Source organism: Parasteatoda tepidariorum, chromosome 6 (assembly GCF_982258835.1).
Source record: "Parasteatoda tepidariorum strain Cologne lab strain chromosome 6, Ptep-v5.0, whole genome shotgun sequence".
Taxonomy (NCBI): Eukaryota; Metazoa; Arthropoda; class Arachnida; order Araneae; family Theridiidae; genus Parasteatoda; species Parasteatoda tepidariorum.
Window position 1 is genome coordinate 36,561,245 of NC_141760.1, and position 13,075 is coordinate 36,574,319.

Below are 13,075 nucleotides of genomic sequence, written 5' to 3' on the forward strand. Positions count from 1 at the left end.
TTTTAAGTTTTGTTACTGTCAAATTTATTAACAACATTGATAAACGCTGCAAAAACGATGTCCATTATGGAAATTTGAAAAAAAAGATGAAAATATAGAACAATGATGAAACCATTGTACGAAAAGCATTCATTTTATCATTAGTATTTTTTCAAAAATAAATATTTTACAGTTTTTTTGGTGAATGTTATTTAAATCACATCTAAAATTTGTCGATTGTGGTGTTTCAGAAATAGGTTTAGTTCCAAAGCCTTTTTTTGGGGGGGGGGGATGGAATAGTATTCCACATTTTAAAATTTAAATATTCGGTTGTGATTTCAGTTAAAACATTAAAAGGGAATGTAAAGAGTAGTAAAATGCAACAAATATGACATGTATTTAATGAAATTTTTTTTATGAAATGTATTTTTTGATAATCATTATTTCGTAAAATTCATATTTTTAAGTTTTGTTGCTGTCAAATTTATTAACAACATTGATAAACGCTGCGAAAACGATGTCCATTATGGAAGTTTGAAAAAAAAAGATGAAAATATAGAATAATGATGAAATTATTGTACGAAATGCATTCATTTTATCAATAGTATTTTTTCAAAAATAAATATTTTGCAGTTTTTTTTTGGAATGTTATTTAAATCGCATCTAAAATTTGTCGATTTTGGTGTTTCAAAAATAGATTTAGTTTTAAAGTTTTTTATTTTTTTTGGGGGGGGAGAGGTATTCTACATTTTAAAATTTAAATATTCGGTTGTGATTTCAGTTAAAACATGTTTTGATTTCAGATATAAATAACAGTAATAATTTTGATGAATTTACTTAAAAATAATGAGCAATATGTTGTTTAAGTATAAATAAATGTATGAACATGATAAATAAATATATAAAAGTGAGACAGATTTCGTATTTGTTTTCAGTTTAGTATTTTGTTCGCTGAAATAGAAATTATTTGCGAGGAATTTTAGAAAAAATTGGCGCATTTTTAAAAGGGTGAAAGAATTTTTTTAGAAAAGAGAAATTTCACAAAGCTTCTATGTAAATTTGATGTGTTTTGACATGTTATGTAAGTTTAATAAGCTTAAATTTTTATGTTTTTTTTTAAAATTTAGTTTGTTATATTTAGTTTTGTGAATAATAATTTTAATACGATTTCAACTTTTATTGTTCCTTTTATATTTTAAATTTTTATTTTAATTTTGAAAATAATATTTCAATTGTTTAAAAGTACGTATTAAAAAAGTCAAGTAACGGTAAAATAATTTACAGTATTCAGTAAAAACTCCGTCAAGGTATTTTTAGCCCGTTAAATTTTAAGAAACGTTGAAAGAAAATTGGAATTTTTCATCTTGATAAAATAAATATAATGATTAAACAAGAAAAAATAATCTGATAAATTTTTTTTTGTCCTTAAATATAGGACGTTATTTAAAGAAAGTCATTTAAAATTTTAATTAATAGAAATAAAGTTAGAACATTAGTTTTTTTATTCTTTGAAATTTTTAATTTTTTTTCTCAGCTTAATTTTTACTTGTTTTATTGTTTAATTTTAATATTTAATCTTCAAAATCGAAAAATTTATTTCGAAAAAAAATCAGAATTAAACCGTTGAATACAAATGGTTAAAAGACATTTTATTTATGTTAATTTTTGTTATTGCTCTACAAATTATAATTTCTAGTTTTTTGTTTTTCATATTTCTCTTGAACATTTAAAAGCTTTTTAGAAAAGTATGAAAAGATCCAAAATATTTGTACTGTAATATTTTGAGATTTCAAAATTTATTTAATTTTATATAAGTCTTTCAAGAAAAGTTATCTCTTTAATTAAAACTGCGTAAGTAAAAACAAAACTTTTGTAATAAGTCTATAAATTTGTCATTATAAAAAATTAGTAATCTATAATTTCTTAAAAATTTAAATCCAGAATTATTCATTTATGAAAATACTCAATTTTTACTTAATACATAATATATGATACATAATAGTATCATAAAAAATCATATATATTTCTCTGAAAACCACCTTTATTAAATATTGCTTAACAAAAAAAAAAGAAACTCGATTTTTTACATATAATCTTTACTTAGATAACGATATTATTAAGTAATATAATTTTCGTGATAAAATATGCAAAAAATATGACCTTGTGTTTTCGTTAAAAGTTCTATAAGTTTTTAATTCCTATCTTAAGTTTATACACAATATAAAAAAAAATATGAGAAAGGCTTGGTAGAATTATTAAACGAAAAGAAGTTCAAATACGAAATGAAAGGTTTTTCGATAGGATGCAGTACTTTCGTATGGGAATTTTTCACTTAATGAAAAATATCTTTAGATAAAATTGAACACCTTAATTTTTTTGCATTTATATTTTATATAATGTATATTTTTATTTATTTTACTCTTCTTATTATTTCTTATTTTCAAAATTGTTCGCAACTAAATGGGTAAATTAAATTAAAAATGTTCCAGCTGTATACATAAGAAAAAAAATTAATTATTAATATGAAATCAGAAAAGTACTACCTCTTTGAAAAAAAAAAACCTGAACAAAAAGACATACATTTTTTGGGAATTCTGATTTCATCCCATGTTTGATGTCTTATGAAAATTAACTTTTATTACAAATAAACTGATAATGTGTGACAGAAGATTATGACAGACATTTTCCAAAATTGTTCTCAACTAGTTGGGAAAATGAAATTTTCATGTACAATGGAACTAGCTGCATACATAACAAAAGAAAAGTAATTAATCATTAATGTGAAATCAGAAACAGAAATTTAACTTTTTAAAGAAAAACCACCGATCAAGCAAGCATGCATTTTTCGCAATTTCTGCTTTCGACCCCTATCTGAAAGAAAGTCTTAAAAAATAAACTTTTATTTCAGATAAAATAAGTAGGGGAGAGTCGGGTAGTCCCGCCCAGCGGGTACCCCCGACCACTGTCAATTTCATATGTATAGAATATTTTTTCAAGTCAATGGGCCATCGGACATTAATTTTTATATTAAAAAATGATTATTTTCAAAGTTTCAAGTATTTATGCAGCTGTTAACATGGTAAACATTAGTTTTGAAAATATGTTGAATACAGTAGTCATGAAATTAAGAAAAATTGGTTGAATGTTTCGATTAAGCTTCATTTTAATACTAAAAAAATATTTTTTTCTATACATGCAGCATTAAAGTATGTAGTCTTAAGTTTAATTTGTACAAAGAAAGAAGTTTAAATGGGAAAAATTGTTCGAGTAATTACAAAATTACAAAAAAATTGGGTAGCCTAGCTCACATGAATGTCGGGTGTAACCGCCCAATTTTATTTCGTCGATAAATGTACGGTTGCAAAGATTATTATTTTATTGCTTCAAATTTGAATGTTATATGTATTTTTAACAACAAATATTGTTGTTATTAAATGATAGAATTCACTAAAATTATATAAATATGTAATAAATAAAATAATTTTGTGATGAAAATGAGGTTTGTCTATTGTCAATACATTGGTGATTTTCATTTACACCTGAAAAAACAGTCAAAAAACACAATATTTGTAACTGGGCGGGGCTACCCGACACATTTTGACAAGAGCTGAAAAACATGTTTATTTAAATTTCTATTTTTTTAAGTTAAACTATTTATTTTTTGCTTTATTCTTTATGCATTATTTAATTAGATGATAAAACAATAGAAACATACAAAAATATTGATTATTACTCTTTATTATACAGAAATATAAGCAATACTCCTTAAGTGGGCGGGGCTATCTGACTCTCCCCTATGTGTTGCACACGCAGAAGATTATGCCTTACATTTCTTTTTTTACCGGTCGTTTTCTGAGAGACGAAATCTACAGTTTAGTTCTTAACTGTTCACGCCCTATCTTTGGCACTTTTAGAGTTCTAATATGCATCCAATAGATAGGTTTTCGAAAGTTGTTACCCACTGTTTTGCCACACACATCATTTTATTAAGTAAACAAACAATGATTGCAATTTAGTAGCTTTCTCAAATAACCTTCGCATTGGCAAAACCCTAAGGCGAAAACAGATTTGGCCAAAGCGAGTTAATGTTATAACAAAACTAAAATAAGAATATTTCTTGAGAAATCTTAATCGATTCAAAAATGTCACTTGATCACGTAGAGCCTCCTTGTACTAAACTCTTCAACTATCAAAGTGCTCCAACTACAAAGTACTTATTAGCCACTGTATCTTATGAATTCCTCGCTCATTAAATTTCCATAAACTTAAGATTATTTTCATTCAGTACCATGTGTTACCATTTATTCTTCAAAAGGTTGCTCTCAATCGATGAGAGGAAAATAGAACAGTTTCTGAAGATTTTCCGTATAGATAAACTTTATAAACACCTTTATCTCCCAAAATAATTAATTCTCACGCAGTTAATCCTTTCAATGTATTACTGAATCTATGCCGTAACCTGAATTCACTTATTCAGTTGTATTTCGTTGGTGAAGGATTAATCCTTTAGGACATTATGCGAAAGTATTTATTTTTTCAAATGAAAATAACTCAATGTGTAAAGCGTGCTTGTAAAGTTACATTGTTATAAACGCTATGATAAGAAATTAAAGTGTGCAATAGGATACATTAATAAATTAAAGACCTATTCTTTGTTTTTTTGTAATGAATGTTTTTCATATTAAAATGATAGTTTTTGGAGAAGAGAATTTTTTTCTGTTTGAACTTGTTTTAAAGTGAATTACAGTCTTTATTGGGCTAATATCTAACCTGTAAAATCATGCTGGTTTGGTCTTGAAAGGTGAAATAGAGTTTCCCAGCTCCTTGTTTAGCATTGATATTCTTTTGTATTTTTTGACTACCAATCCGATTAATTCTTGAATAATTTATGAACCGTTAGTTATGAAATTAAAAAAAAATAATAATAAATACAAGGTCAGTTAGTGATACCTAAAAGTTTCAAGTCATATGATTTGCTAAATATCCTATCCTCAGCAAATATTGCCACAAAAATAAAGGGAAGAGATAACATTTTCTATTTTTATATTTCGGGAGTGGAATTTTTTTAAATTTTTTTTGAAGATATTTTATTGAAAGCTTAAGCCTTATATGAATAGTTAAATCAAAGCATTACTGCGCTTTTGATGCCCGGCTGTTATTAAAATGTGGTTATGGATAAAAAAGCCAAAAAAGCAAGAACATCTGTGTTTTTTTTTAATAATTTCGAAGATTAATTTCACCGTAAAAATTTTTTTCGAATAAAACAGATGCTGAAGAGGAAAAAAACGAAAATGTCTAAGGGAATGAGAATGTGCTGTTTTACCAAAAGAGTCAGTTACGTGACAATGATTATTTCCCTGGAACGATATGATCATGTCGATAGAAAGTTGGCTTTCATTTCTATTTTGACATAACTTTTATTATTGAAGCTGTTGTTTGAATATCAAGTTATCCAAGATGAGATATTTTGTCATTAGTTAAAAAAATGCTTAAAAAAAACATAAGATTGATTTATTTTCAAAAGTTTAGTTGTTAGATACATTTTATCAAAATAATTTACTTTGTATTTCCTGTTGGAAATTCTATTCTGCATATTTTCCTATAATCATCTGAATAATACTACAGGTTAGCTTTTAAATTTTACTTTTTAATTTAGCCGTCGATTTACTTTGCAAAAATTTATGTACACATTTACATATCGAACTATATTTTTTTATTTACTAGGAAAACCGATCAAATTTTCTGTACAAAGAAGTACTCAGATTTGATTATAAATATTTTTGTTTTGTTTTTACTGTTAAGTTATATGATTAAACTTGTACACTTACTTGTATTTAAAGGTGTGCTGCCTTTAAGAAAATAAATCAATTTTCTTTGTTAAGAAATAAACAGGCTAGGGAGAAAATTATTTTTAAAAATTCCTGTTTCTATTTAACTTCTAGTTCTTAAGTTTAGAAATTTTTTAAATAAATTCATCTAATTATTCAGTGCGCCAGGAAAAAATAAATAAAATGGTTCACCCTGAATAACTTTTGATCTAATGATCGGATCTTCAAGTTTTAGGACTCAATCTTAACGGTTCCAGGAGGGGATCTTAATTAGTGCAGACGATATTTTAATTTACGAAATTAGATTAAAAAACATACTTTCTCTAAATAAACATGCCTTTCCTTCAACTGATTAAGATTTCTGACCCCAAAAATATAGGGGTTAGCCGCAACCTGGGAAATATGATCACAGTAGTTCGGTATAAAGAGCGGTCCAAATTTATGACCTCTTAATACTGATTCCACATTTTGCTTATCTCGAGTAATTTTTAAGAGAATTGAAAAAATTTTGCACACAATTATGAAATGAATTTGCCAAAGATAACTGCAATTTTTTTTTAATAAATATTTATTATTTTATATTATTTTATTTAATAATAGTTTAAAATATTTTGAAGTGTAAGGTATATACTTTTTTACATTGAAACATTTTTTCTTCTTTTAAGTATACACTTTTTTACATTTTAAAATATGTACTTTTACGTGGCCAGATATAAAATTTGAGTGGTATCGGTCAAATAGTTAGAGAAATTGAATTTTGAAAAAATCGTTTATTTAAAAACTTGATCTTTCAGGAATTTTTCAATTGATTTCATTCAAATTTTGTATTTCACCTTTTGAAATTACATACTTTAAAATGTTGTAAAAAATTGTACACCTTATAATTAAAATTTTTTTCACTATCTTTCAAAGAAATAATAAAAATAAATAAATATTTAGTAATTTTTTTATGCATGGAATTATTTTTGGGCAAACGAATTTCACAATTGTGTACAAAAATTCTTGATTCGCGCAAGTTCTCGAGTTATAGCGAAATACGTAAAAAGTAAAATTAACATTAAAGGGTAGAAACTGTGGATCAATCTCCTGACCAAACTACGAAGACCATATTTTCCAGATTCCGTTACTTAAAATATCGCTTGAGCTAATTAATTAGCATATTTGAGACCACCCTTTTGAACTTTTAAGATTGAGTCCTGGAACATAAAAATCCGATCATTGGATCAAAAGTTATTCAGGTGGTCCATTTTTTGGACCACTGTACATTCTTTCATGAATATACCCATTCTCAGAGGGAAGAAGTAACCAAGTTTGCACAAATTATGTCTTGAAACTTTTGTATCCTTTTTATTGTAGAGCTCTTCTTTCACAGCACTACAACTTGTTGCAGGACAAGGCTAAGTAGTTTTTGCCATAACTGCTGAGTTACTCGCTCTAATTTGTACATATGCTTATGCAATGAGACTTGCACAATAGCATAGGAATATATACAATAGCATAGGAATAATCTGTTCTAAGAAGTAATCAGGTTTGATAAAATTACTTTTAGAAATTTGTGTTTCCCTTTAATAGTTCAACCACCTGAACTAATTATTACCAAAATTTATATATTTTAATCTGCTTAAAAAGTAATAATTTATTTTAGAAATATTCATATATGTTTTATCAATTAAATCGACTAAAGATATTGAATTTAAATGGGAAAAACTTTAAGAATTCTGTAAATTAATTAATAAAATAATTATAATACGCTAATGCTTACGATACACAAAGAATCGATGATATGACGTACACGAAATATGAAACACATTTAATATTAGTTGTTTTCAAAATTATATTTTTACTCTTTGGTTTTAATGGTAATTACGCATGAAATATGTTGCATTAAAGAAGTGGGGAGCTGTTAGATAAAAACGTTATACAAAAGTGCATAAGGAAAAAAAAGCTAGGGATAGTTCTTACTGTTAAGCTTTTCAATCACTGACAATGGATTAGAGTTGAATTTGATTTTAGTTAAATTCAATTTTAGTTGAATTTGATGCGAGTTGAATTTTTTATTAGTTAGATAGTTATTTTCATTTTCAATTTAAATGTTACAATCGAGACAGATCAAAAATATTTCAATTAAAATTGTAATTATCAAAATGAAAAAATTATTTCAGTTTGATCTAATAATTATTTGCTGTCTAAGAAATCAGTGTTTTCATCATAGAAAAAAAATGGGTGAGAAATTCTCACCCTTTCTCAAAAACAGGGTGAGATTTCAGAAAGTTAAGTGAGATTTCTAAAAACTAAAAAAACACAAATAGACTTGGAAAAAAAATCATTTTTTTTTATTATAATACATTTTTAACGTCTTCTATTTTTTAAAGCATTGAATATTTTTGCTGCATCATCACAGAAGATTTTGCCTTTACTAGGTATTTATCCATATTACATTAGTGCATAAAAAATTTGAACGTCTTACATGAAAAAACCTTACCTACGGTAAACACGTGGTTGCAGAGAAATGTGTTTCGAAAGGGGTTCGGAGGGGTTGTGTTATGTTGTTCGAAAAGGTTCTGAACAATACTGATAACGGGGCAAATGTTGAAACGAATGAAAGATCCAGGAAGAAAAGTGAAACGGATTTTATTTTAAATGGCGTAATCGAAGCTTTTTTCCAAAATGCGAGAAATTCGCGAATTTTGAAATTGATTTATAGAATGCGCGAATTTCTCGCGGTAATCATTTTTTAATGCGAGAAAAGAAAAAAATATGCGAGATTCTCGCGTTCCCGCGCTGTAGTGAAAACACTGATTAATTCAAATTACATTTGATTGTATTAAATTTTGAATTCATATATTTTTTCTTTTATAATTTCAAATGTTTACTACTAAGGAAACTGATATTAATGTAACAAGGAAAGTAATGAGGCTAAATTAAAGGTTTGTATCATTTTTAACAAATTCAATAATATTGAAAAATATCTACTTTAATTTATCAATTACTTACAATATTTCTGCTACCAATGTATGGGATATCTTAAAACAGTAATATATAAGTAATCAAAAACATTGCTGCAGCTATGATATTGTGCTTGACTTTGTTGGACAGTTGCCCTTCGCTTCAACGAGCGTTCGAAATTCAACGAGCATTTTCTAAATTCACAAACCATACAGTCAAACTGTTGAAAGTTTTTACAAATTTTTAATTCATTATACGGTTAATAGTTTTCCCTCCAATGAGTTAGAGCTCAATTTAAACTGCCCAAAAATTTTCGACAAAATGTGATCTATTCATTCGTGTGTCTCGAAAATGAAGATTTTTCCCTACTGTTTTGGAAATAATATGTTAATCATGTTGCTCTTATTTACACGTTTCTGTGCAAGCTGTTGATTTTGTACTAAATATAAAAAAATATATTGCTCATACATTTCTAAACAATAATTACTATTCTTTTCCTTTTTCACTGGCATGACAGTGGCCCTGGCCTTCTCTAGGAGTTTCCTCCAACTGTCTCTCAGTTTGTCAACTGTCCTCCAATTTTTGATTTTCAAAATTTTGATGTCCTTCTCAACACTGTTGATCCACTTAAGACATGATCTTCCTCTTCGTCTTGTACCCATAGGTTTTGATAAAAGTATTTTCTTAAAGTTCCGGTCTTTCCGCATTCTACTTAAAGGTTCAGCCCATTTTAGTCTTTGTATTTTTATGCACTTGACAACATCAAGGGCTCCTTCACTATTAGTTCTGATAAAACTCACTATTTCAATTTAATAATATTTCCTTTAAAATTCTGCTATTGAACAATTTAATCAAAAGTATCTCTTGCTCATTTGGAGCTTAGACTTTTATGTGACATTAATAATATTTTAACATTTGTAAGGCATAGACTCTTATTTTTTCATTTGAGAAATATCTGTCATCTCTGTTTACTCTCAGTTTGAAACGATAGAAATTATAATTAAATAATTCAAAAAATGTAACAATTGTTTCTTAAAACTGATTTCAAAGTAGAATATTATATTTAAGGGAATGTTTATTCATTCGTTAGAAAACACTGGTTCATTAATTATTTAATTTCCATTCTATTTGATTTAAAATAATGAAACGAGCAATTTTAATCATTTTATTATTTTGGTATTTTACTTTAAACTCTGGAATTAATCTAAACTTCCTCCTTTACGACGAAGTTTTTTTAATCATTCTGATATTTTAACAGATGGCTAACTAAAAATTCATAAATATTTAAATATATAGTTATTGCATTATAACAGCTAGTATAAAATAGATTATATGCTCCGAAAATGAAGTAGAAGGAGTATCCTCTCACTTTATATATACATATATCTTTAACTAACTAGTAATTTTTTAACTATGTAAAATTATTTTTTGTATAACAAAAGATAAAATTATTTTTTTTTCACTATTTTATTTCAAGGTTTAAAAAAAAAACTTTAAATAAACTTGGAAGATTAATTGTAATGAATACGAGATGTAAAATTAGGTTTATAGAAATTATGTTTTTTTTATTATAAAATAGTAAGATAAGAAACAATTTCCTTAGACTGCATACGGATAGGGAAGCATGATGGGACGGTTTATTATGATTAAAAATATAATGTAACACTAACGAATGCCATCTTTAACTAACTAATTTTTTAACTATGTAAAATTATTTTTTGTATTACAAAAGATAAAATATTTTTTTTTCACTATTTTATTTCAAGGTTTAAAAAAAACTTTAAATAAACTTGGAAGATTAATTATAATGAATACGAGATGTAAAATTAGGTTTATAGAAATTATGTTTTTTTTATTATAAAATATTAATATAAAAAACAATTTCCTTAAACTGCATACGGATAGTGAAGTATGATGGGACGGTGTATTATGATTAAAAATATAATGTAACACTAACGAATGCCATCTTTAACTAACTAATTTTTTAACTATGTAAAATTATTTTTTGTATTACAAAAGATAAAATATTTTTTTTTTCACTATTTTATTTCAAGGTTTAAAAAAAAACTTTAAATAAACTTGGAAGATTAATTATAATGAATACGAGATGTAAAATTAGGTTTATAGAAATTATGTTTTTTTTATTATAAAATATTAATATAAAAAACAATTTCCTTAAACTGCATACGGATAGTGAAGTATGATGGGACGGTGTATTATGATTAAAAATATAATGTAACACTAACGAATGCCATCTTTAACTAACTAATTTTTTAACTATGTAAAATTATTTTTTGTATAACAAAAGATAAAATTATTTTTTTTCACTATTTTATTTCAAGGTTTAAAAAAAAACTTTAAATAAACTTGGAAGATTAATTATAATGAATACGAGATGTAAAATTAGGTTTATAGAAATTATGTTTTTTTTATTATAAAATAGTAAGATAAGAAACAATTTCCTTAGACTGCATACGGATAGGGAAGCATGATGGGACGGTTTATTATGATTAAAAATATAATGTAACACTAACGAATGCCATCTTTAACTAACTAATTTTTTAACTATGTAAAATTATTTTTTGTATTACAAAAGATAAAATATTTTTTTTTCACTATTTTATTTCAAGGTTTAAAAAAAAACTTTAAATAAACTTGGAAGATTAATTATAATGAATACGAGATGTAAAATTAGGTTTATAGAAATTATGTTTTTTTTATTACAAAATATTAATATAAAAAACTATTTCCTTAAACTGCATACGGATAGTGAAGTATGATGGGACGGTGTATTATGATTAAAAATATAATGTAACACTAACGAATGCCATCTTTAACTAACTAATTTTTTAACTATGTAAAATTATTTTTTGTATAACAAAAGATAAAATTATTTTTTTTCACTATTTTATTTCAAGGTTTAAAAAAAAACTTTAAATAAACTTGGAAGATTAATTATAATGAATACGAGATGTAAAATTAGGTTTATAGAAATTATGTTTTTTTTATTATAAAATATTAATATAAAAAACAATTTCCTTAAACTGCATACGGATAGTGAAGTATGATGGGACGGTGTATTATGATTAAAAATATAATGTAACACTAACGAATGCCATCTTTAACTAACTAATTTTTTAACTATGTAAAATTATTTTTTGTATAACAAAAGATAAAATTATTTTTTTTCACTATTTTATTTCAAGGTTTAAAAAAAAACTTTAAATAAACTTGGAAGATTAATTATAATGAATACGAGATGTAAAATTAGGTTTATAGAAATTATGTTTTTTTTATTATAAAATAGTAAGATAAGAAACAATTTCCTTAGACTGCATACGGATAGGGAAGCATGATGGGACGGTTTATTATGATTAAAAATATAATGTAACACTAACGAATGCCATCTTTAACTAACTAATTTTTTAACTATGTAAAATTATTTTTTGTATTACAAAAGATAAAATATTTTTTTTTTCACTATTTTATTTCAAGGTTTAAAAAAAAACTTTAAATAAACTTGGAAGATTAATTATAATGAATACGAGATGTAAAATTAGGTTTATAGAAATTATGTTTTTTTTATTACAAAATATTAATATAAAAAACTATTTCCTTAAACTGCATACGGATAGTGAAGTATGATGGGACGGTGTATTATGATTAAAAATATAATGTAACACTAACGAATGCCATCTTTAACTAACTAATTTTTTAACTATGTAAAATTATTTTTTGTATAACAAAAGATAAAATTATTTTTTTTCACTATTTTATTTCAAGGTTTAAAAAAAAACTTTAAATAAACTTGGAAGATTAATTATAATGAATACGAGATGTAAAATTAGGTTTATAGAAATTATGTTTTTTTTATTATAAAATATTAATATAAAAAACAATTTCCTTAAACTGCATACGGATAGTGAAGTATGATGGGACGGTGTATTATGATTAAAAATATAATGTAACACTAACGAATGCCATCTTTAACTAACTAATTTTTTAACTATGTAAAATTATTTTTTGTATAACAAAAGATAAAATTATTTTTTTTCACTATTTTATTTCAAGGTTTAAAAAAAAACTTTAAATAAACTTGGAAGATTAATTATAATGAATACGAGATGTAAAATTAGGTTTATAGAAATTATGTTTTTTTTATTATAAAATAGTAAGATAAGAAACAATTTCCTTAGACTGCATACGGATAGGGAAGCATGATGGGACGGTTTATTATGATTAAAAATATAATGTAACACTAACGAATGCCATCTTTAACTAACTAATTTTTTAACTATGTAAAATTATTTTTTGTATTACAA